At 39.5% G+C, this 25,595-nt stretch overlaps 1 protein-coding gene across 35 annotated transcripts in view; it reads right to left on the bottom strand.

Annotated features, from left to right (window-relative positions):
- The window catches only part of ZFHX3 (zinc finger homeobox 3), a 1,555,416-nt gene that overhangs the window by 1,218,116 nt on the left and 311,705 nt on the right, over positions 1–25,595 (bottom strand). For 3 of the 35 annotated variants that reach the window (XM_054248776.2, XM_054248780.2, XM_054248779.2), the window contains exon 1: positions 20,256–20,475. The exons of the other annotated variants lie outside the window; for them this stretch is intronic. The gene's annotated coding sequence lies outside the window, so the exon portion shown is untranslated. Of the gene's footprint in view, positions 1–20,255; positions 20,476–25,595 lie in introns of those variants that run through there. 35 annotated transcript variants of the gene reach the window in all.

The raw sequence follows: 25,595 nt of genomic DNA, 5'->3' as shown, positions 1-25,595 counted from the left end.
TTGGAGCTTACCTGTTGGGCACCAGCAGGGCACCCAGCACCATCCAATATGCCCCTGCAGTCATCAGGCCAGAAGCGAGGCATACCTTCCCTCTACCATACAGAGAATGAGGGCCATTCCTGTTGCAAGCAGAGCAGGAGCTAATAAAAAGCGCTAAGCATGGGTACAAATACCAGACCTCATGCTTGCACAAAGTGTGGAAATAAAGAATTGTAATTATTGAGAGTACACAAAGGAAAGAGGAAATAGTTTCTTGCAATAGAAAGAAGAGTAACTCTATATTACGATTTCACAGAATTGAAGGGAAATGGAATTCAAGAGCAAAGAGCCAAGAAAACTGCTCGGGACAAAGTGGCCAGTGCCATAAATGTCGTAGATGGGGATCAATAGCCCGCCTTTGCCCCAGAGACCCCCCCACCGCAGTTCCTAACTGGATAGGATGGGAGGGATGGCCAAACCCTGTCCACTGGAAATAAAAACTTGTTTGTTTTAAGCATTCGTTTCACGTTTAAATGAATTGGGAAATTTAAGAGAAATCCAGTCTTGAGAAGTTTAATAATGCAGAATACAGACTTATAATTTCATGTGATTACTGACTCCATGGGCTCCATGATACCTGCATTTCTTCATGTTCTGAACAGAAAGAGATAATGAAGAACCAGCGTGCAGTGATATCAACGAACAAGATCCAGTGACTATGAGGAGGATGTGGTTTAAACATAAAATACAGTCAAAACAATGAATCCAAGGCAAATGACTCTGGCAAGCTGGCGGCAGGCTGAGGACTCATTTCAGAGAACTCAGCACTGAGTCTGTGGCTCCTGCAGGAGACCCTGCCAGGTTCATCATGGCCTTCAGTAAGAATGTTCACGCTGAGATCTGCACTATGTCTGAATCATAACAACAACAACACTAGCAACTTATAACAGCTAACGCTTAGTATGCCCATCAAACGCTTCATAATATCTCACTGAATTCTCAACTAACCCTGTCAGACCAGTATAATCTTTATGCTTCTCTCACAAAGATATAGCAAAAGCTATGACACCATCTGGAGATTTCAAAGACCTCTGTTAAAGACAAAAAATTAGCTGGGCATGGTGGCATGTGCCTGTAATCCCAGCTACTCAGGAGGCTGAGGCAGGAGAATTGCTTGAACCCAGGAGGCAGAGGTTGCAGTGAGCCGAGATGGCGCCATTGCACTCCAGCCTGGGTAACAAGAGCGAAACTCCGTCTCAAAAAAAAAAAAACCTGAACTGATACAAATGAGGTCAACCCATCTCCGCTATTTAGAGCTAAGAAAAACCCAATCTAAATTTATCCCAAAACCTGGCAGACGTTTGTGACGCCACTGACTTCCGTACTCTCCATGTCCAGTCCCTCACCAAATCCCGTTAATTCTACCTGTAAAGCAGTTTCTCAACTTCTTCAAAAGACGGAAAAGAGTAGAGGGAATGAAACAATACAGATAAATGCAGATATTTGGTAATATTTTTTAAAATTTTGGCAGGGTGTGGTGGCTCATGCCTGTAATCCCAGCACTTTGGGAGGCCAACGCGGGTGGATCACTTCACGAGGTCAGGGGATCGAGACCATCTTGGCTACCACAATGAAATCGCATCTCTACTAAAAATACAAAAAAAAAAAAAAAAAAAAAAAAAAATTAGTCAGATGTGGTGGCATGCACCTGTAGTCCCAGCTACTTGGGAGGCTGATGCAGGAGAATTGCTTGAACCCAGAGACGGAGTTTATAGTCAGCCAAGATGGCACCACTGCACTCCAGCATAGGCGACAGAGCTGGTAAATCAGCTGAGGCCTAATGGTCTTACTCATATGTCTGATGGTTGCAGCTTGGGGCCCCAGCTGAGACTGCTGGTTTCTGCTCCACATAATCTCTCGTCCTCCAGCGTGGGCTTCTTTGCATGGTGGCCTCAGAGTTCCAGATAGGGAAAAGCTTAAACATCCAAGCACTTTTCCAGCCTCTGCCTGTGTCACATTTGCTGTTGCATCATTGAATAAAGCAAATCAACAGTTAAATCCAGAGCCAGTATGGGTATGATGATGGGAGGTGGGAATATTACTGAAATCATCTACCACAGCCACACCAAGTAACCATACCACTGGTTTTGCCTCCCCACATAGCTAAGTGTGTTTGGCGGAGGTGTAGTTAAGATCTCTGATAGTCAGTTATATCTTTGCCACCAAATCATAACTGTTGCTTGAGTCTAGCCACGTTAGAATTAACTGTGGTAGGTATTTGACAATGGAGAGTATGGAAAAACAAAACAAATTTAGAAAGAAGTAGAATTTTTAACTTGCTACAGCATTTTCAAGGAAAGGATGCTGAGTCCAGTGAACAAGAGAACTTGGAACCATAAGTGAAAAACTCAAAGACCCATAGTTGCAAGCCATAAATAAATCTGATACCTCTTTTTGAAGAAGGCTATACTGGCTCCAACTCTGAAAACCTTAAGGATGAGAAACACGACTATTTGTCCTGGATGGTGTAGGTGTTAGTCTACTTCAGTGTCCAAGGGCTAAGCAAAATACTTTCTGATAGCAAAAGGAAGCCTAACCTTTTCAAGTAGAAATAGGTATGATGGCCAAGTCAACCAGGCCAACTGCAATCTCAAAAGGATGCCTTTGTTTACCCTACAGATTAACTGGACTTTCCAACTTCAGCTCCAATTGTACGTTAACATGGCGTTGAAAACTGACTATATGTAGCTAATGTAAAAACTTCTGTATCTATTCAAAGAGGAGGCTGCTGAGGATTCAATTTCCTTTTACAAATACCAATGTTTAAGGTCAAGTGCAAGCAGAGCGCTCAGAACTATCGGTATTCACTGATGATGTTCAATGAAGACAATTTGGAAGGTGAATTTGAGGAATTTCATCAGGAGTTTTCATTGAACTGTAGTAATTCACCCGTCTTTACTCACTACATTATCAACTATCTAGTTTCTAGTTTTCTTCCCCTCTAGTGCTGTCAAATAGTCTATTAATGGCCTTTAAACAGAACAACTGTGACATCAAGTGGCCAGCATACATCTATGTCTCCTGGAGGTCCCATCAAAATGGAATCCAGGTTCAATTTTCTGCAAGTAGAAAACTAGACAGATCCTTGAGTCACCATCCATGGTTTTCTCAACCAAGAAAGAGGGTAACATGATGTTAGAAATTTTTCCCAAAAATTATTTCAATGGTTGAAAAAAAAAAAGTCTCCTGTGCTCAAAGCAGCAGCTAATTTGGAGCATACATTTTTTCTGGCAGATTTTACATCAGAAAGCTTTGAATTTAAATATAAAAAGCCAGGATTTGTTTTCTAGACAAAATGCAATTCTAAAATGTCATGCAAATTTCTTTTTGAAGGACCGAATGCAAACATTTTGAGAAGAGCTCTCAATATGCACATGGCTTTGGGGAAACCATGTGTAAAATACTATTTTGCCTGAGGCAAACTATCTCCCACATTTGTTGAGGAAGAAAATAATAGCCGATATTCTGTATGACTGTTGATGGTATGAATGGTTTTTAGCTGCATGGTTCTACAATACGTTGTCAGCTGCTTTTCTGGGAGTTCTGAAAAATCATAGGATCCACAAACCGTGCACTAGGCCATGCCTGTTTTTAATATGTGCCCTCAAGCACCTAGTATGAACTAAGCATCCTAGGGACACTCAAATACTTACTCACTAACGACCACGTTTACCAATATATCCTCCCCACAGCCTCCTTCTGCTGTCTTCCCTATGCTGCGATGAAGAGATCTTTGCTTCGTTTCTTTTTCCCTGATGTACACACACTCAGTAATTTGCTACCTCCCCCACATGTTGAAGTAGTGGATTCATTGCTATTGCTTTCTGTTCCACCACCTCATTTTCTTGATTCCTTTCTTTCATTCTTTGGCATATGCACGGATAACAACAGTATTAAACACTGGACAAGGCTGTCTAGCTGACCTGTTCAACACAACCTCTGCAGTGATTGAAACACTTCATAGCTCCACTATCCCGCATGGCTGCCACCAGGTACAGGTGACTACTGTGCCCCTGAAATGTGGCTGGGGTGACTGTTAGAGAAGGTGGTTAGGTAGACATGAAAGTGCAGGAGAGAGCCTCCCCACACCCCAGGAATGTCAGGTAACCATCAGGAGATGGTCAGGCAGTTGCTAAGCTGTCTCTCTAAAATAATAATTGGTCACAGACAGCAACAGGGAAAGGCAGTCTCCCAATAGATAGAAAACACCTGAAGCTAGTGATCAGCAACCTCCAGATACCATCTCAGGAGTTAGGCGAGTGGGCTGAAGCATGCACACTAAGAGGCAAAACGGCAGAGTTTGACTGGTATATGACCTTCCTGTAGGAACACTCAACTAGTAAGGGAAAAATGCCCTAAATGAACAGGTGCACAACTTGGGTAAACACACTGGGCGTGCTCCCCTCCCCGGCGCCAGCAGACCCCTGTGTGTGCAAATGGTCCACCCCAAGGGAACAATCAGGGGAGAAGATCTGTAGAACAGTCCACCCCAAAGGAAAAACTGGGGGAGAAGGGATAAAAATCTCGGAATTCCCGGATTTGTAGAACAGTCCACCCAGATTTGTATTTCCGGGTGAATTCCCAGATTTGTATCTCTTCTCCTCCAAGTCTTCCCTTGCGGTAGACCGTTTGCACACACAGGGGCCTGCTGGCACTTGGGAGGGGAGCACATGCAGTGTGTTTACTCAAGTTGTGCACCTGTTCATTTGGGGCATTTTTCCCTTGCCAGTTGAGTGTTCCTAGAGGAAGGTCATATACCAGTCAAACTCTGCCATTGTATTCATGCCAATGTATAAAATACCCCACGTCAAGGCCTGAACAGCACACTTGGATCTCTCAAGTTAGGCAACTTGAGAGAGTTGCTTGGCCCTCCTCCAAGTGTACGTTACTTCCTTTTGTTCCTGCTCTAAAACTCTTTAATAAACTCTCACTCCTGCTCAAACTTGCCTTGGTCTCTCACTCCGTCTTACATCCCTCACACAAATTCTTTCCATCAAGGAGACAACATTCGATTGCTACATATGGATTCACCACTACCAACATGACCAAGGAAATGATTTTTGAATTTCATTTCAACTGAATTAACAAATTCAGTCATACATGGCTAATGGCACATCATACTGGACAGCATAAATTTATAGTTTCAGATTAAGAATTTCTAGAAGTTAACATTGATGGTAGCAAGAGTATTAGATTGGAGACTCTGCTCTGCTTTTCTCTGCATGCCCTGGGCTGGCCACTTAGCACCTGTGATACCAGCCTCCTCAGCCATAAAATGGCAATAATAAAATATGCTTACATGGTTATTGTGATGATTCAAGAAATAAATTTTGTAACATGGCCACATATAGCAACTGAGCAATAAAAGTACTATCCTTACCTTCTTGGTAAATGAGATTCAGAAAAAGATGTTTTCCAGAGTAATCGTAATAATGACAGGAGATCATGAATATACTTATAAGCCACAAAGCATTAAATATGATATATTATTAATTTCCTTAGCTGGAAAAAAGTTTAAGGTACATTTTTAATTTTCTTCAATCACCATTACTATCTTAAGTCTTTCTATTCTGTCTAGAATTTTGGCTTCTTCTTTAAACTCAAACGTACTTCCTTCCAAAAATTTTAGTGTGTTGCCTCTGCCAGACACACCATGAACCCTGGTGTCTCCAGCCCTCTGCTGCATTCATTTCACCTCCTCACATTCTGCTTCCTGTGAGTTTAAGCACCTACAAGTACTAGAACTTTCTCAGCCATGTAAACAGACACCATCTCATAGCAATTCATTCAATGCCAAAAATGATGGCAGCAAGATTTCCCAGAACTCGTCTATTAGTGTACAAAAAATTAGCCTAATGTCTCCCCATGTATGCCTAGTGTTCCATTACTGGAACACTAAGCATGTGGGAGTTATTTATATCCTACTGCTCAAGGTCATTGCCAAAGTCTGATTGCAAAAACTCAAAACATTGCAACCTCAGGCATAAATGGGTTAATCCTCATCTTTTCCATCCGCTGATATAAATGCTTCCCCTATTCTTTCCCAAAACTCAGTTTTCTTGAGTGGAAAAAATGGAGCTTCTGAGGTGGACCTCTTAGAAGAAGATGGTAATAAGGGACTTTAAAGCAACTTGGGAAATGTGGAAAGACTTCTGCAAATGGTCTGCCCACAAATAAAGAAAACCTTCATTCTGAATGTGGAAAATGCCCTGCCTAGGGCAGGGAATAAATATTCTAATTGTCTCATTCAGCTTAAAGATAGGTAACCATTGATGAATAGAAAGCCCACCAAGGCAAAGAAAACTATAAAAGATAAAATATGAAACAAATATGGGAAAATGATAAGCTCAGATAAATCTGATTTTAAAACATAAGAGTCTATGATCCCTTAAACATTCTGGCACATTAGACGTATTTCACAATTAAAAAGTAGACACATTTATAATGCATAGCTTCTCCCTGTTCTCTCAGAGAATTTGCTCTATATAATAAAGTAAAAAGAATCTTGATTCTTCATTTATCCCCTGGCAGTTTGAAAGGGAAGGGTGATTAAAAGTGGGCTGGATACTTTACACTTATTAGGAGGCATCAAAAGAATGGAAAACAACAAATGTTGGCAACGATGTAGAGATTGGAATCCTTGTGTATTGCTGGTGGGAAGGTGAAATGGCACACCCACTGCGGAAAAGTAGCTCCCGAAAAAGTTAAACATAGAAATGCCATATGATCCAGTAATTCTACTTCTAGGTCTATACCCAAAATAATTGAAAACAAGAACTCAAACAGGTAATTGTATGCTAATGTTCATAGCAACATTATTTACAACAGCTGAAATGTGAAAACCATCTAAATGTCCATCAGTGATAAGTCAACAAAATGTGGCATATACATTCAATTATAAAAGGGAATGAAATTCTGACATGTACTACAACATGGATAAACCTTGAAAACATTATGCCACATGAAATAAGCCAGGCACAAAAGGATATTTTACAATTCTAGAATCAGATACCTAGCACAGGCAAATTCACAGAGATAGAAAATACAGTCGTGGTTACCAGGGGCAGAAGATGGGAAGAATGAGGAGTTACTGTTTAATGTGTATGAAATTTTTGCTTGGAATGGTGGAAAAGTTGGATACTGGTTATGGTTGCCTAACACTATGAATGTCCTTATTGTCACAGAATTATACCCTTAAAAACAGTTAACATTGTACATTTTATGTTTTCTGTATTTTACCACAATTTTTGAAAATCAATACTCAGGAAAGAAAAAAAGAACTGAGAGAGAGGCCTGCCTCCCTCCCTCATTGGGAATCCTAGAATGGAGGGAAAAAACACAAATGAAGGAACTGATAAAGAGAGAGACAGTAACCAGCAGCAAGCCAGCAACGTGCCTGGGCTTACAGTGAAAAACATTCAGTGCCAAATCTCAGGCAACATGTGAACATTTACAAAGAGTGAGTATCACTCTAGAATTCCAACTATTCCCCACTGTGCAATGTAATCGCTCTCCCTGACCTTCAAACCTCGACTAAGTCAGCCACACACAACAGCCATGTTTCTCTGGTGATGCAGAATGAAAGGAGAGAAACAATGCCCAGCAAATAAGCAAAGTAGAAGTAGGAACTAATGATAGAAACTAGACTGAGATGCCCGGGAAATTTTGAGAATTAACATTGAGCGTACGACCTCAAAAATCCTCAGAAAACTAGAATGGACTTGTATTAGTCCATTCTCCAACTGCTGATAAAGACATACCTGAGACTGGGAAATTTACCTAAGAAAGAGGTGAAATTGGACTTACAGTTCCATGTGGCTGGAGAAGCCTCACAATCAGGCTGGAAAGCAAGGAGGAGCAAGTCATGTCTTACATGGATGGCAACAGGCAAAGAGAAAGTTTGTGCAGGGAAACTCCTATTTTTAAAACCATCAGATCTCATGAAACTCACGAGGACAGCGCAGGAAAGACCTGCACCCATAATTTAATTTTCTCCCACCAGGCCCCTCCTACAACACATAGGAATTCAATATCAGATTTGGGTGGGGACACAGCCAAACCATACCAAGGCATAAGATCTGAGACAGACACAAATTAAGATTTAAGTACAATTCCAGGCAACAAGACAATGACAGAACAGTAGGACTGAGTGAAGCAGGTGTCTGGCAAGCCCAGGCATTCAATTATATTTGTTTGATGAATAAACATCAAAACATCCATACAAAATGAGTGAGATAAAGCAGAGACAGTAGCAGACTCAAGGCACTCAAAATTGAGAGAATTTGCTTGTTCTTATGTAAAATAAATTATAAATAATTAATCTCAATCTCAAGGTAAGAGTTATGCCCAAGGTAGAAAACAGACAAACAGGAGATTCTAGCTGAGGTGAAAAAATACTTTTTTTAAAGATAAAGTTACCCATTTGGCAGAAAGATCTCAGCTGCTAGATCCTTGTGCTAAGCTATGGGCCTTGGATACATAGACCTTGGTGGAGAATCGTTGAAAGGAAGCTGATAGTTCTACGATACAAGCAAGCTGTCAGGGCAGCAAAAAGTTTGATAGAACCAGAGAAGAGAAGAGGTCTCTTAGGATCACATCAACTCTGGAGAATGAGAAGTATATGTGCATGCCCTAAGCTACATCAGCTCAGGGGCAATCAGAGCCAGGCATGAGGCAGTACTTTTGAAAGTACTCTCCAAACTGCATACAGACTCATCAGCTAGGAGAGGAGTCTCACCAGCACATGGGCTTAAATACAACCTCTGACCAAACACCGAATAAACAATCATCTACTGTAAACCAGGGGCAATCCCTAAGTAGCCAGGCTAAAGAACTTTTTTTCTAAGGGGTGAGGAAAGTTGAGTCTTAGCAAGGCCATCAGAGAATACACACTACAAGAGAAATAGACTTTGCAGATTTATTTTAGCAAAGTCACTAAACAAATAAACAAATAGCCAAGTAAACAACAGCAAGAACCCCTAAGAGGAAGGACTCAATACCCAAATTTGCTCCATTATCTGATCTTCTCCTCCCAAAAATTATGAGACATGCAAAGAAACAAGGAGGTGTTATCCATACACATGGGGAGAAAATCAGGAAGTAAAATTTGCTTTCAAATGTCCCAGATGATAGACTATGCAAAGACTTCAAAACAGCTTTTATGAATATGTATGAAAATTACAAGAAACCAATCTTAAAGAATTGTAAGAAGGTAAGATGACAATGACTCATAAAATGGAGAGTATAAATAAAGAGATAAAAAGCCATTACATCACACTTGTAATCCCAGACTTTGGGAGCTGAGGCGGGTGAATCACAAGGTCAAGAGTTCAAGATCAGCCTAGCTAAGATGGCGAAACCCTGTCTCTACTAAAAATGGAAAATAATTAGCCAGGTATGGTGGCAGTTGCCTGTAATCCCAGCTACTCAAGGGACTAAGGCAGAGAATTGCTTGATCTCAGGAGGTGGAGGTCACAGAGAACTAAGATCACGCCACTGGCACTCCAGCCTGAGTGAAAGAGCAAGACTCCATCTAAAATAATAATAATGAAATACTTACTAGAGGAGCTCAAGAGGGGCTGGAAGAAGAAAATATCTGCAAACTTTAAGAGATATTAATATGGATTATGCAATGTGATGACCAGAGGAAATAAATGAATAAAAATAAAAAGAACTTCAGAGAAATATAGGATACCATTAAGTGCACCAATATACACATCATGGACTACTAGAAGGAGAGCTTTGAAGAGAACAGAAAAAATATTCAAAGAAATAACAGCTGAAAACTTCTCACATTTTGTTCTGATTTTTTTCATTTTTAGGTGACATATAATATTTGTATATACTTATGGGATTCAGAATGATATATCAATACATGTATACAATGTATAATAAACAAATCCAGGGTAATCAGCATATCACATCAAACATTTATTATTTTTGTTATGAACATTCAAAAGTCTCCCCTCTTTCTGAAAAATATATTAAATTATTGTTAGTCATACTGACCTTACAGTGCCACAGAACCCTTGAACTTATTCCTTCTATCTACTTGTAACTTGTATCTATTATCCAACCTTTCTTTATTCTCTCTTCCCCCAACCCTTCCAGCCTCTAATAACTACAATTGTACACTATACCTCTATGAGCTAAATTTTCTTTTAGCTCCCACTTGTAAGAACATGCAGTATTTATCTTTCTGACTTATTTCACTAAACATGTCCTCCACTTTCATCTATTTTGCCACAAATGACAAAATTTCATGCTTTTTTAGGGCCGAATAGTATTCTCTTGTATATATATGCCAAACTTTTTCATCCATTAATCTGTTGGATATTTAGGTTGATTCCCTATCTTGACTAGTATGAATAGTGCTACAACAAACACAGGGGTGCAAGTGTCTCTTTGATATACTGATTTCCTTTCTTTTGGACAAATACCCAGTAGTGAGATTGCTAAATTTTATGGTAGTTCCATTTTTAATTTTTTGAGATACCTCTATACTGTTTTCCACAATAGCTATACTACTGTACCTTCCTACCAACAGTATATAAGACTTTCCTTTTCTCCACATTCTTGCCAGCATTTGTTATTTTTTCATCTTTCAGATGACAGCCATTCTAACTGGGGTGAGATGATTATCTCACTGAGGTTTTGATTTGCATTTCCCTGATGATAAGTAGTGTTAAGTATTTTGGCTGTTTGCATGTCTTCTTTTGAGAAATATCTATTTAGATCCTTTTCCTATTTTAAATCAAATTATTTAGAAAACTTCTCAAATTTGGAAAAAACAAAAACATTAATCTATACACAAAGAATCTCAACAAACTCTAAGTAGGATCAACTGAAAGAGGTCCAAGCCAGACATATAATCAAAATATTGAAATCCAAGGATTAAAAAAAAATCTTGAAAGAACAAGAGAAAAACAACTCCTTATGAACAAGAGAATCTTAATATGATTAAGTCCTGACTTCTTGTGAGAAACAGTGGAGGCAGAAGGCAATAAGATGACATTCAAGTTACTAAAAGTACAAAAACTGTCAACCAAGAATCTTATAACCAGCAAAACTATACTTTAAAAATAAAGATGAGAGATATTCCCAGATGAACAAAAACGGAAATAATTTGCCACCAGCAGGCCTGCCATACAAGGAATACTAAAAGAAGTTCTTCAGGCTGATAGCAAATGACTGACATCAGAAACAAATTTAAAATAAAAATAAAAAATTGAATGCCAGTAAAGGTAACTACATAGGTAATTGGAAACGACAATTTAATTCCATCTTTCTTGTCTTAACTGATTTTAAAAGCAACTGCAAGAAGTAAATACATAATTGTATGGTTGGTCCTGTAACATAAAAATAACAGCACAAAGGAGGCAGGTAGGAAGACTTCATACTGGAGTAAGAAAATAATATCAGATGGTAATTCAAATCTACATTATAAAGTAAAGAGAAGCCGGAGTAAATAAAAAATTAACATAACAAGCTCCATAAATATAATCTTGCCCTCCTTCCTTCTCTCAGTTTCTTTAAAGGACATACAATGTAGTGTTGCATTAATAACATATACAGATTTAATATGTATAATAATGGCACAAAAAGGAGAAAATGTTCCAAATAAAGTTTTTAGAGTTCATTGAAACAAATTCAGAATAAATCTGAAGTAGATTCTGATAAGATGTTTGATTGTAAACCATGTAGCATATACAAAGTAACTCAAGAAACAGAATTTGAAAGTCTTTAATAGCATTAAATATTGCAGTAGAAAATATATAGTTAAGAAGAACACATGGAAGAATACAGAATAAAACACATGAGGCATACAGAAAAACAAATAAGCAAATGGTAGTTGTAATTTCAATGATCCAAACAGACTGAAGCTAGATAACAGAAAAATATATATCATACAAACAACAATAATAAAAGAGATGCAATATGAAATAGCTACCTTAAGATCAAATCAAACTGACTTTAAAAACAAAAATATTACTGCAGAAAAATAGGGGTATTTTATGGATATAAAAGGTCCAAGCCACCAGGAATGTGTAGCAATCATAAACATGTGTGCCTAAAAAGAAAGCTCCAAAATACATGAAGCAAAGTCTTCAATTTTACAAAATTAAAGGGAAAAAAGGACAGTTCAACAATAAAGAAAATCTTCAATATCTCATTTTCATTTATGCAAAGAAGATCAACAAGGAAATAGATATTTGAACATCATAAACCACCTAACAGACTCCTATGGAACATTCTACCCAATAGCAGTCAGATTCACATTCTTCTCGATTACATATGAAACATTCTCCAAGATAAACGATATGCTAGGCTATAAAATGAATCTCAATACATTTAAAAATATTGAACTAATACAGAGTATGTTCTCTGACCATAATGGAATCACATTAAATCAGTAACAAGGAAAACTGGAAAATTCAAAATATATGAACATTAAACAGCATGCTCCTAAACAGCCAATAGGTTAAAGAAGAAATCACAAGGAAAATTAGACACTACTTTGAAACAAATGAAAACAAAGACACAACATACCAAAACTTATAGCATGCTGTTGAAGAAGAAAGAAATTTATGATTTAACTGCTCATATTATAAAATAAGATAGATCTCAAATCGATAACTAGGCTTCCAATTAAGAAACTGAAAAAAGAAGAGCAAACTTCTTTGGGAGGCCAAGACGGGTGGATTACCTGAGGTCAGAAGTTTGAGACCAGCATGGCCAACATGGCAAAATGCTGTCTCTACTAAAAATACAAAAATTAGCCAGCTATGGTAGTGGGCACCTGTAATCCCAGCTACTCGGGAGGCTGAGGCAGGAGAATTACTTGAACCCGGCAGCAGTGGGGGTGGGGGCCAGTTGCAGTGAGAAAATAAATGAAGGCTAGACTAGAGATAGATAATAAAATAATAGAGAAAATCAAGACAGCCAAAAAGTGTTTATTTGAAAAGCTTTTAAAAATTAACTTTTAGCTAGACTGGCCAAGAAAAAAAAGGAAGACAAATTATTAAGATCAGAATGACAGAAGGGATATTGCTACCAATCTTAAATAAATAAATTTTTGTTTATTTTAAGTGAATACTATGAACAGCTGTATGCCAAAAAATTAGATAATTTAGATAAGATGGACAAAGTCATAGAAAGACACCAATTACCAAATGATTGGGAAAAAAATAGAATATCTGAATAGACCTATAGAAAGTAGACATCAAATTAGCAATTTTACAACTTCCCACAAATAAGGCCCAGGCCCACATGGTTTTATTGATGAATTCTACCAAACACTCCAGAAAGATTTAGTACCTATTCTTCACAAACTCTTCAAAAAAGATGAGGGAACACATTTTCACCAACAGAATGAAGCCAGTATTACCATGACACCGAAACAAAAGATACAACAAGAAAACAAACCACAGACTAACATCCTCTACAACTGTAGACACAAAAATCTTCAACAAAATGCAGCTGGCCCTCCATATCCATGGGTTCAGCATCTATGGACTTAACCAATTGCAGATCAAAAATATCCCCCAAAATTAAAATTAACACAACAATAAAAAGTAACATAAATTAGGCCAGGTGCAGCAGCTCACACCTATAATCCCAGCACTTTGGGAGATCAAAGTGAGTAGACTGCTGGAGCCCAGGAGTTTGAGACCAGCCTGGGAAACATGGTGAAACCCCATTTCTAAAAAAAAAAAAAAAGAAAACACCTCACAAAAATTAGCTGGGCATGGTGGCATATGCTTGTAGTCCCAGCTACTTGGAAGGTTAAGGCAGAAAGATCACCTGAGCCCTTTGGGGCGGTCAAAGATGCAGTCAGCTATTATCACATCTGACTTATCCAGCCTGGGTGACGGAGTGATCTAAGGCTGGGTAATTTAACAGAAAAGAGGTTTAATTAGCTTACGGTTCAGCAGACTGTACAGGTCCTGGGGAGGGCTCAGGAAAGTTACAATCATGGCAGAAGGCAAAGGGGAAGCAGGCAACATCTTATGTGGCCGGAGCAGGAGGACGAGAACAAAGGAGGAGGTGCTACACACTTTGAAACACCCAGATCTCATGATTACTCACTATCACAAGAACAGTAAGGGGGAAGTCTGCCTCCACGATACAATCACCTCCCATCAGGCCTCTTCTCCAACACTGGGGATTGCAATTCAACATGAGATTTGGTCGGAGACACAAATCCAAACCATGTCAGCATCTGACAAAGGTCTAATATCCAGAATCTATAAGAAACTTAAACAACTCAACAAGCAAAACACAAATGACCCCATAAAAAAGTAGGCAAAGGACATGAATAGACACTTCTTAAAAGATGTATAAGCAGCCAACAAATATATTTAAAAATTCTCAACATCACTTATCATTAGACAAATGCAAATCAAAACCACAATGAGATACCACCTCACACCAGTCAGAATGGCTATTATTAAAAAGTGAAAAAATCACAGGTGCTGGTGAGGTTGCAGAGAAAAGGGAACATTTAGACACTGCTGGTAGGAGTTCAGCCATTGTGGAAAGCAGTCTGAAGATTTCTCGCAGAACTTAAAACAGAATTACCATTCAACCAGCAATCCCATTACTGGGTGTATACCAAAGGGAAATAAATCCTTCTACAAAAAATACACATGCACTCATATGTTCATCACAGCACTATTCACAGTAGCAAAGACATAGAATCAACCTAACTACCCATCGATGGTAGATTAGGTAAAGAAAATGTGGTACATATCTATTAGAGCCATAAAAAAAGAATGAAATTATGTCCTTTGCAGCAACATGAATGCAGCTGGAGGCCATTATCCTAAGTGAATTAATGCAGGAACAGAAAACAAAATATTGCATGTTCTCACTTATAAGTGGGAACTACACATTGGGTACACAGGGACATGAGGTTGGGAAAAATGGACACTGGGGACTACTGGTAGGGGATAGGGTGAAAAGAGCAAGGGTTGTAAAACCACCTGCTTACTATCTGAATGACAAAATCATTCATACCCAAACTCCAGCATCATGTAATATACCCATATAACAAACCTGCACATGTACTACCCGAATCTAAAAGTTAAAATTACTATTATTATTATTATTATTATTATTATTTGAGACAGAGTCTCGCTCTGTTGCCAGGCTGGAGTGCAGTGGCACAATCTCGGCTCACTGCAACCTCCGCCTCCCAGGTTCAGGTGATTCTCCTGCCTCAGCCTCCCAAGTAGCTGGGACAGCAAGCATGTGCCACCACTCCCAGCTAATTTTTGTATTTTTAGTAGAGACAGGGTTTCACCATGTTGGCCAGGATGGTCTCAATCTCTTGACCTCATGATCTCCCCACCTTGGCCTCCCTAAGTGCTGGGATTACGGGCATGAGCCACTGCACCTGGCCATAAGTTGAAATTATTAAAAAAGTAAATAAAAGTAAAGTATACAGAAGAATGCACGTGGGCTATATGCCAATAACATAACATTTTACACAAGGATCTTGAGCATCTGCAGACTTGGGGATCCATGGGGAGTCCTAAAACAAATCCTCCACAGATGCTGACAGACAACTGTACTAGCAAACCTATTAGGTTGGTGCAAAAATAAAATTGCGATTTTTGTCAAAATAATTCAGCAACATATAAAAAGAAATATGTACTGTAACCGAATGGAATTTACCCTAGGAATACAAGGTTGTTTTAACATCTAAAATATCAATGTAATATACCACATTATCAGAATAAAGGGCAAACATAATCATCTCAATAGACGCAGAAAAAGCATTTGACAAAAATCCAACACCCTTTCATGATAAGAACTAACTAGGAATAGAAGGAGCTTATTCAACCTGATAAAGGTAATCTACAAAAAAATCCACAGCTAACACTGTACTTAATGGTAAAAGACCAAATGTTTTTCCTATAAAAGCAGAAAAAGACGAGGATATCTATTCTCACCACTTCTATTCAGCATTGTATGGGACACTCTAGCCAGAGCAATTAGGCAAGAAAAGAAATAAAAGGCATTGTAGACTGAAAGGAAGAGGTGAAACTATTTGCAGATGACATAATCTTATATAGAGAAAATCCTTAAAAATACACTGAAAATTATTAGCATTAATAAAGAACTTCAACGAGGTTGCAGGGTACAAGGTAAATATTGAAAAACCAATTGTAGTTCCATACATTTGAAATGAAAGTTGCAAAAATGAAATTAAGAAAATAATTCCATTTACAGTAGCATCAAAAGAATAAAATACTTAAGAATCAATTTAACAGAAGAAATATAAAATGCATAGACCGCAAACTCAAAAATATTGCTAAAAAAATATTTTTTTCTTTTTCTTTAAGAGACACAGTCTCACTCAGACACTCAGGCTGGAGTGCAGTGGCACGATCATGGCTTACTACAGCCTTGACCTCCCAGGCTCAAGAGATCCTCCCACTTCAGCCTCCCAAGTAGCTGGGACTACAGGTACATGTACCCATGCCCAGCTAATTTTGAAACAGAAAATTTCCCTTGACCCCTCTGTGGGCCTCGTGGCAGGGGCGCCTTGCTTACTTACTCAGCCTGCAGCCCTCAATCCCTCCCAGGAGAGAGAGCAGTCAGGTGAGTGGGCACAGGAGTCACAGTGCGCACTTTTGGGCACAGACAGGAGCAAAATTTTGTGCAGGTCCCATACCAGCATCTAAGGGGGCGTATCCATGACCCTGGAAGCCCCAGAGGGCACATGTTAGAGTGTTCTTTTAGTTTTGCTATCCATAGATGGCAGAGGTGTTTAAGAGCTCAGAGGGTCAGTGTGATAGCTTTATGCATCCTGAGCTTTCTGTATCCCAAGCTCTTGTCCAATGTCCAGGAAAAATCAGGTTGCACAAACAAATTGATGTTCATGGATTGAACAATATTGTTAAGATGGCAATGTTAACCAAATTAATGTACATATTCAATATGATCCTTATCAAAATCTGAGCTGGCTTTTCACAGAAATTGATACATTGGTCCTAAAAATCCTATGCAAAAGCAAGGGATCCAAAATTGTGAAAACAATCTTGGAATAGAAAAAGTTCCTATTTTTTATTACTGACTCACTTCCTAAGTTCTTACCTGCTCACTTCCTAATTTCAAATCTTACAATGTTCTAGTAATCAAGATATCATGATACTGATAAAAATCAGACATGTAGATCAATGGAATAAAATTGAACATTTAGAAATAAACCGACATTTATGGTCAATTGACTTTTGACAAGTGTCAAAACAATTCAGTGGGGAAAAAATGGTCTCTCAATAAACGCTGCTGGGACAATTGGATAGCCAAACCAAAAACACTCAGAAAGGGGGCTGGGCATGGTGGCTCATGCCTATAATCATGGTGGCTCATGCCTATAATCCAGCACTTTGGGTGGCCGAGGCAGGCGGATCACCTGAGGTCAGGAGTTTGAGACCAGCCTGACCAATATGGAGAAACCCTGTCTGTACTAAAAAATACAAAATCAGCCAGGTATGGTGGCACACGCCTGTAATTCCAGCTACTCGGAAGGCTGAGGCAGGAGAATCATATGGACCTGAGAGGCAGAGGTTGCAGTGGGCTAAGATCACGCTATTGCACTCCAGCCTCGGCAATGAGAGTGAAATTCCATTTCAAAAAAAAAAAAGACTCAGAAGAAAGGATCATAGACCTAAATGTAACAGCTAAAACTATTTCAAAATAAAAAATGCTTAGAAGAAAATGTAAGAGCAAATTTTCATGATCTTGGATTGGGCAAAATTTTCTTGGATACAAAAAGAAAAACACAAGTAATGATTTTTGTAAAAACAGACAAAATGGACTACATTAAAACGTAAAATTGTGCTAAAAATGATACCATTAAGAAAGTGAAGAGACAACCCATACAATGGGAAAAAATATTAGCAAATAACGTATCTGATGAGGGCGTGTATCTAGCCTATATAAAGAACTGTAGTAACTCAGTAACTAAATAATAGCCCAATTTTTAAAATGGGCAGAGGATCTGAACAGATATTTCTCTAATGAAGATATACAGATGGCCAATAAATGCATTAAATAATGCTCACCATCATTAAGGGAAATTCTAATCAAAACCAAAATTAGAGACCATTTAACACCCACTAGGACGGCCATAATCAAAATGACCATAGTCAGTGATGGGGAACATGTGGAAAAAGTGGTACCCCCGTGCCTTGCTAGGGAGAATATAAAATGGTACACCCACTGTGGGGAACAATTTTGTAATTCATCAAAGGTTATAATACAAAGTTACCAAATGATCCTGAAATTCTACTCCTAGATATATATTCAAGAGAAATGGGAACATTTCTATTATTCTCTTCAACTTTGCCTCCTAACGTGTTATCTCGTAGTCAAAAGACATGGTCTTGACATCGCTTCCATATTCCAGGATAAAAGAAGGTAAAGGTAAAAGAACAAACTTCAAAACATGCTTACTAGTTAAGTATGCTACTTTTTTTTCCAGGAAAACAAGAGGTTTACCAGAAACTTCTGTGTGTTCACTGAGTAGAATGTCTGTCATATGGTCACCCTCGGATAAAGATGACTATGGGAAAGGCTGTGGGTTCAGACGGGGGCAACCATCCAACACTGTCTACCACCATAACTCATTTATGCATTGCTTTATTTAGCACTGTCTTATACAGATTTACTTCTCCACTGGATCTTACAAATTTACATATAGTTAGGCTTTGGTGACACTCATGCGTGGGGTAGGGCTTTAGATATCATCTGGTCTAACATACCCCACCTCATGATGAGCAGGGCATCATTCACGTTTCACTTGAACAATTTTACAAATCACCATTTCATCAGGTAGTCCATCCTGGCCATTGACAGCTCTTATTACAAAAGTTCCTCTTTGGCCAAGCACGGTGGCTCCTGCCTGTAATACCAACACTTTCGGAGGCCCAGGCGGGTGGATCACAAGATGAAGAGATCGAGACAATCCTGGCTAACATGGTGAAGCCCCGTCTCTACTGAAAACATAAAAAGTAGTTGGGTGTGGTGGCATGTGCCTGTAATCCCAGCTACCTGGGAGGCTGAGGCAGGAGAATCACTTGAACCCCAGAGGCGGAGGTTGTAGTGAGCCAAGATCGTGCCAATGCACTCCAGTCTGGTGACAGAGCAAGACTCCATCTCAAAAATAAAAATAAAAATAAATTTTAAGAACCCTACACAAACAAAAGTTCCTCTTTATACAAGCTATATCTAACTCCATGTGGGTTCATTTACCAAAAATATTAGTAGCTAAAGGATGTAAGTAATTAACATACAGTATATCTCATTTAAACCTTGGAACAGCTATTTAAACTGATAAACAGGCATCATTCATCTCATTTACCCAAGTGGGAACCTGAGCCTCAGCAAATTTAAGAGACTTTAATCTAGACTGTGCAATACTGACTCTAGGTTAACCTCTTTCCATGAGACAGCACTTCATATATTTCAAACAGGGGTTCTTACATAGTAAGGGTTCACAAACAATGCATGGATCAGTTTCAGATAGTCCATGAAGTTCTGAAAATTATATTCAATATTATATATGTGAGCCTGTTTTTTTTTTGTTTTGTTTTGATTTTTTGAGACAGAGTCTCACTCTGTCACCAAGCTGGAGTGCAGTGGCATGATCTCTGCTCACTACAACCTCTGCTTACCCAGTTCAAGTGATTCTCCCGCCTCAGCCTCCTGAGTAGCTGGGATTACAGGCGTGCACTACCATGCCCAGCTAACTTTTGTATTTTTAGTAGAGATGGGGTTTCACCATGTTGGCCAGGATGGTCTCGATCTCTTCACCTCGTGATCGGCTCACCTTGGCCTCCCAAAGTGCTGGGATTACAGGTGTGAGCCACTGTGGCTGGCCAAGCCTGTTTTTACAGAGAGGCTCTAAAAGAATCTGTGACTGACCAAGGAGTTAACAACAGTTGACGGAAAGATGATGATGAAGCACTTCTTCCTGGAGTTTTTACCTCCCCAGATGAAACATCTCTAGTTTCTCCAGTCATGCCTCTTGATTTCCCCTAGGCAGTTAGTTACAGGGTGTTAGTAATTAAGACATAGTCTTATCTCATTTAAACCTTGGAACAGCTATTTTAACAGATAAACCCCACTCAGATGTGTTCTTCCTCATTGTATCAAGTGACAGGCACCTGAAAGTCACAATCGATTCCTGCAATCTCCCATCCTACCTGCATTTTAACACAAAAGCTGCCCATTTTTCTTTTTGGTGTATACGAATTCATATGCATTTCTTCATCTCAGCCTGGGCTCATGTAGTCTCTTCATTGCCCCCTTCCTGGCCCACCTTTCTTCAGCCATCTTCATGCGGGAGCCAACAGTCTTTCTAAATTATCAAGCAGATCACCTCACTCCCTTGCTTGAAAACCCTCCGTGGCTTCCCATGACACTGAGTAAACTTCAGCCTCCCACCCAGAGCACTTCAAACCTTGAGTGGTATGACCCAAGCCTTCCTCTGTGATGCTGCCTCACTCTCCCCTGCCCTCCTTTATTGCATCAGAGGTGCAGCAGTCTGCTCAGTCCCTAGGGCATGGCAGGTTTCTTCCCATCTCAGGACTCTTACACTCTTCTGGAATGCTCGCCAACCTATTTTTCCCATCCTTCCACCCTCAGTTAAAATATTATTTCCTTCTAGATATTGCCTCTGACACCTTCTAAATTAGGACCCATTCCCCACTACCTATATATCACAGCTCCCTCATAAGTTTTCATTAGCTAAATAGATAGCTTGTGTGTGTGCTCAATTATTTCATTTTCTCCTTTAGACTATAAGCTCCATGAGGGTAGTTTTCATATTTGTCTTTTTGTTGCTGTTGTTGAGATGGAGTTTCGTTCTGTTGCCCAGGCTGGAATGTAATGGTGCCAGCTGAGCTCATGGAAATCTCTGCCTCCCAGGTTCAAGCAATTCTCCTGTCTCCACCTCCTGAGTAGCTGAGATTATAGACATGTGCCACCACATCTAGCTAATTTTTGTTTTTAGTAGAGATAGGGTTTCACCATGTTAGCCAGGCTGGTCTCGAACTCCTGACCTCAGGTGATCCACCTGCCTCGGTCTCCCAAACTGTTGGGATTACAGGCATGAGCCACTGCACCTGACCTCATATTTGCCTTTAACCACTATATTTCCAGTGGTTGGTACAGTGTTTGGTGCATAATAAATACTCAAAACTTCACTGAAGGGAAAGTTGATTTCAAGTCCTCTCACCATCCTGGACATATTCTAATTTGAAATATATGCCTTAAAATGTGGTCCCCAATACTAAACTCAAATTTCCAGGTGTATTCTATTTCAGAGGGGTATAGGCATGCCACAATTGCATAATTCTTTTCTCCTCTCCAGTATCAGAATCGTCTATTTCATGAGCCTAAACAAATAGTCTAATAAGGTCTGTAGCTGTGCGTCTCTGCCATTGACAGATGTGACCATTCATATATACAGCTACTACAGTCTCAATGTCTGTGTCCCTGTCAAACTTGTATGTTGAAATCCTAACCTCCAAGGGCATGATATCAGGAGGTGGGGTCCCTGGGAGGTGATCAGGTCATGAGGGGAAGCCCTCATGAATAGAATTCATGCCCTTATAAAAGAGGCCTGAGAGAAACTCCTTGCCTTTTCTACAAGGTGAGGACAGAGCAGGATGGCACCACCTACGATGAAACAGACTCTCACTAGACACCGCATCTGCCTTGATCTTGGACTCCTCAGCCTCAGGAACTCTAAGAAATAAGCTTCCATGGTTTCGAAGCTACTGAGTTTATGGCATTTCATTATAACAGCCCCAATGGACTAAGATACCAACAAGCCACAAATTAAAGGATTCTGAGTAAAACATCAGCACCAGAATGCAAGCCTCTGGCTCACAATTCAGCACTCTTTGTACTGCCTCCCTGAAGTCAGGTGAAATGTCCCCAATTAAACTTTGATCCCCGAGTAAAAAGTATTTCAATATTTCAGACATGGGTGTATATACAACGAAGAACTCTATTCTATGATCTGCCGCCAAGACACACGGATGGCTCACACCATCCATGTTTCCCCTTCTCACTTCATGCAGCAAAGCACAAAGGCACCCAGAGTCCCAAGTATTCGGGCTGGACACAAAAGATTCAGCTTATTTTCTGAGTGACAGGGGTACATTCAAAAGATGTCCTGTAATTCAGATATGGAAACAAGCTAGAGCTGGGAGAGGCTGCTGAGAAATCAACTTGCCATCTCAGCTTTGTGAGATAGCAAAACATAAAATCAAACGAGTCTGCTAAAATTATTACCATCTCGCTATCACCAACAGTGATGTGGTGGATGGTGGGGGAGCATCAATCACCTGAAAATATCTAATCACAGTCGAGACCTTTCATTTTACCATTAAAATTCTAAACTGCCCCCAGCCTGATTTCTTTTAAGCAAAGGCCCACAGGCCTTACACATTTCATGGCGATTTTCTCTGGTTATGTAGGCTGTATTTTTTTCTAGTGTCTCACTTTTGTCCTCCTCCTCCTTTCATTCTCTCAGTTCAAATGGACACAACCTGGTTCCTATCACCTAGAGATGAATTAACCTTTCCAAATATCCTGACACCGACTTCCTAGAAAAGTTCCCTGGAGCTCTGTAGCTGTTGGGGAAGAGAGGCAGCTTGGCTTTGACTTCAATATACATTTCGAAATACCTTTTGCAGGACGGCTGGAAATAAGGAACTAATAACAAAGCACTTCTAAAATTACTGGTACATCTGAAGCATTCCGCCTGGTGCACAGCCTTTGAGGGTCTTTAATTCATCAATTAAGTGATCAAAGATCTTGTTCAAGATACGATTACATGTTCTCTTTGCGCAATCGTACTAAAATGGATAGCATTCCAAAAATCAAACGGGTTCCAGAGCTAAAAATAAAAACAGACAAAATGACACCCAAACATTCATCACTTTCCAAAAGCAAGGCTATGCTTAATCCCTAACGATCCTGGAATATGAATGCTAGGACAAGTCATTCCACAACGAAGATGTCGAAGGAGGGACCTGAAGCTTCCACACTCCTTAAAGCAGCTACTATGCATTTAGGTTGTAGCCAGGTCCTTTCAGAACCAGGACATGGGTGAGAGGCTAGACAGAGAAGGCTAGACAGAGACGTCCTGGCTACTGGCCAAAACCAACTCCAAGAGCAAAGAATTCCAGTCATATAGAAGAGAGGTCTTTGAGTGACTGCCGATGACCTTTGTGACGTACACAGGATTAGTCTTCCTTATACCACTAAAAACAAAACAATGTTATGGCCCAAGAATTCGAAGGAAATGTTTCTTAAGTTACCACAATTCTTCTTAATCCCTCTTCCCCAGGGGCCAGTTATTATGATCGTGCTTTGTCTGATCACATTTTATCCTTGATCATCTAAAAGAGGAGTTAGTAAACTATGTCTGTAAAAGTTAGGATAACAAAACAAACTGTGGGCCCCTTAGTCTCTTTTGCAACCACCCCATTCTGCAATCGTTTCACGAAAGCAACTAGAGACGACATGTCAGTGAAGGGGCATAGCTGTGTTCCAATAAAACTTTATTCGTAAAAATAGGCACTGGTCCAAATTTGGCCCATTGTCAGTAGTTTGCTGGCCCCTGCTCTGTCACATGGTCATGACTATAATCCACACTTGTCTACGTCACTAGTTTACGCAATCTGCCACAGCATTCTTGTTCATAGGCTGGGTAGTTTGAAGGAGGATGCTTGCTGAGTGTGATGGTTTTGGGGCAAAAATAGAATTGATCTGATAGGGGGAAAAGTTACTAAGCCACCAGTGTAATTTCATATGGTTTTCCCTTCAAAAAGTTCATTTCACTCTCCAAATTTTTAGGCAACATTGTTTCTTTTTAAAGAAGTAAGATTTCACATTGCATCCCAGTTATTTACTACCTGAGTTTGGTCTTAACAAATAGGATTTTGTTATTCTCTGTCATCAACGGGGCAACCACATGTGGTTTTGATTGATAAAATTGTGATAAAAGTCACTGTATCCTTAAAAAAAGTGATTGAAAAATTTTCAGACTGCCGTGGAGAATGTAGGGGGGAAATGAGGGGACTGAATTTCAACAAAAGACATGCCAGATTCTTTTTCTTGCTCTCAATATTCAACATTCGCCCACTACTCAGTATCTAATTAGATACTGGAACAATGCAGGGATCATGTGTCTCTCTTTAAGCTGTTGGTACAGTTCATCACACTACAGTTAGCACCGGATACACTTAGGTGCCCCTCCAGAAACCAGTACTGGGTGACATTACATGCTATGTCGCAAACAATGGAACATAAATTAAGTGCGGATGCTTTCAGCCATTCAAAACACTTGCAGTCATTTTGGTTTTCCCTTTTTTTTTTTTTTTTAACTTCAAACCCACATTCATTTTGATGCTTGAAAACTCTCTCTTGTCTCCCAACTTTTTTTCAGAAACAGGTACCCCTTGCTACCCAGAGCATTTTCTGCTTCTCAGAAAAATCACAGTCCAATTTATTTTTAAAATCATACGGGCCATGTAATAGTTCTATCCACATTGTTTGAGCTCTGTGGAAATGATTGGCTTGATTGACTTATGATTAAGAACAAAACACAGTGAATTTCTCGTAAACACCATGGTCAGCCACCGTATCACATATATAGGTCCTTACATACAGACAGTCAAAAAGTGAGAATGGGTATCAAAGCTGTCTGCTATGTGATTGATTCCTTCACTGACTAACAATATGAATAGCTGAGAACCAACGTCCCATCTTCATGCTCTGCCCTTTCTAATACAGAACTAGAGAAGAAAATTATGTAACTCACCCATTTGCATGGGAAATGTTGAGGATGCCAAAAAATACACAGACATGGTCAGACCTTTTTTAATTTAGAAACATGTGTTGTTTGTGAAGAAGCATAAATATCCTAAAACTCTCTTCCATATGTCTGCTTTCCTCCCTTTGGGCTACGTTCCAAAGAGGCTCTAGTAGTTCCAAATCTGGCTTCTATGTTTGCATGCAAAATATGAAACACTAATGCTGAGCAGGCTTTATAAATGCTTTTCATCACAGTGACTAATATTAAAATATTCCATGAAATTGTGTTTTAATTAAAATGATGGCTTAAAAATTTTCTTTTTCCAAGACGGCATCTCACTCTGTCACCAGGCTGGAATGCAGTGGTACAATCTTGGTTCACTACAACCTCTGCCTCCTGGGTTCAAGTGATTCTCCTGCCTCAGCCTCCTAAGTACCCGGGATTACAAGTGCTCAACACCACACCCAGCTAATTTTTGTATTTTTAGTAGAGACAGGGTTTCACCATGTTGGCCAGGGTGGTCTCCATCTCTTGACCTCATGATCCACCCACCTCAGCCTCCCAAAGTGCTGGCATTACATATATGAGCCACTGCGTCCGGCTGGCTTAGAATTTTTTAATACATAATATTTGTACATATTTATGGGATGCATGTGATATTTCAATACATGCATAAAAGGTATATAATGATCAAATCAGAGTATTTAGAATA

Source organism: Callithrix jacchus, chromosome 20 (genome assembly GCF_049354715.1).
Source record: "Callithrix jacchus isolate 240 chromosome 20, calJac240_pri, whole genome shotgun sequence".
Lineage (NCBI taxonomy): Eukaryota > Metazoa > Chordata > Mammalia > Primates > Cebidae > Callithrix > Callithrix jacchus.
Note: the sequence above shows the minus strand (reverse complement) of the source record. Positions and strands in the feature narration are given on the sequence as shown.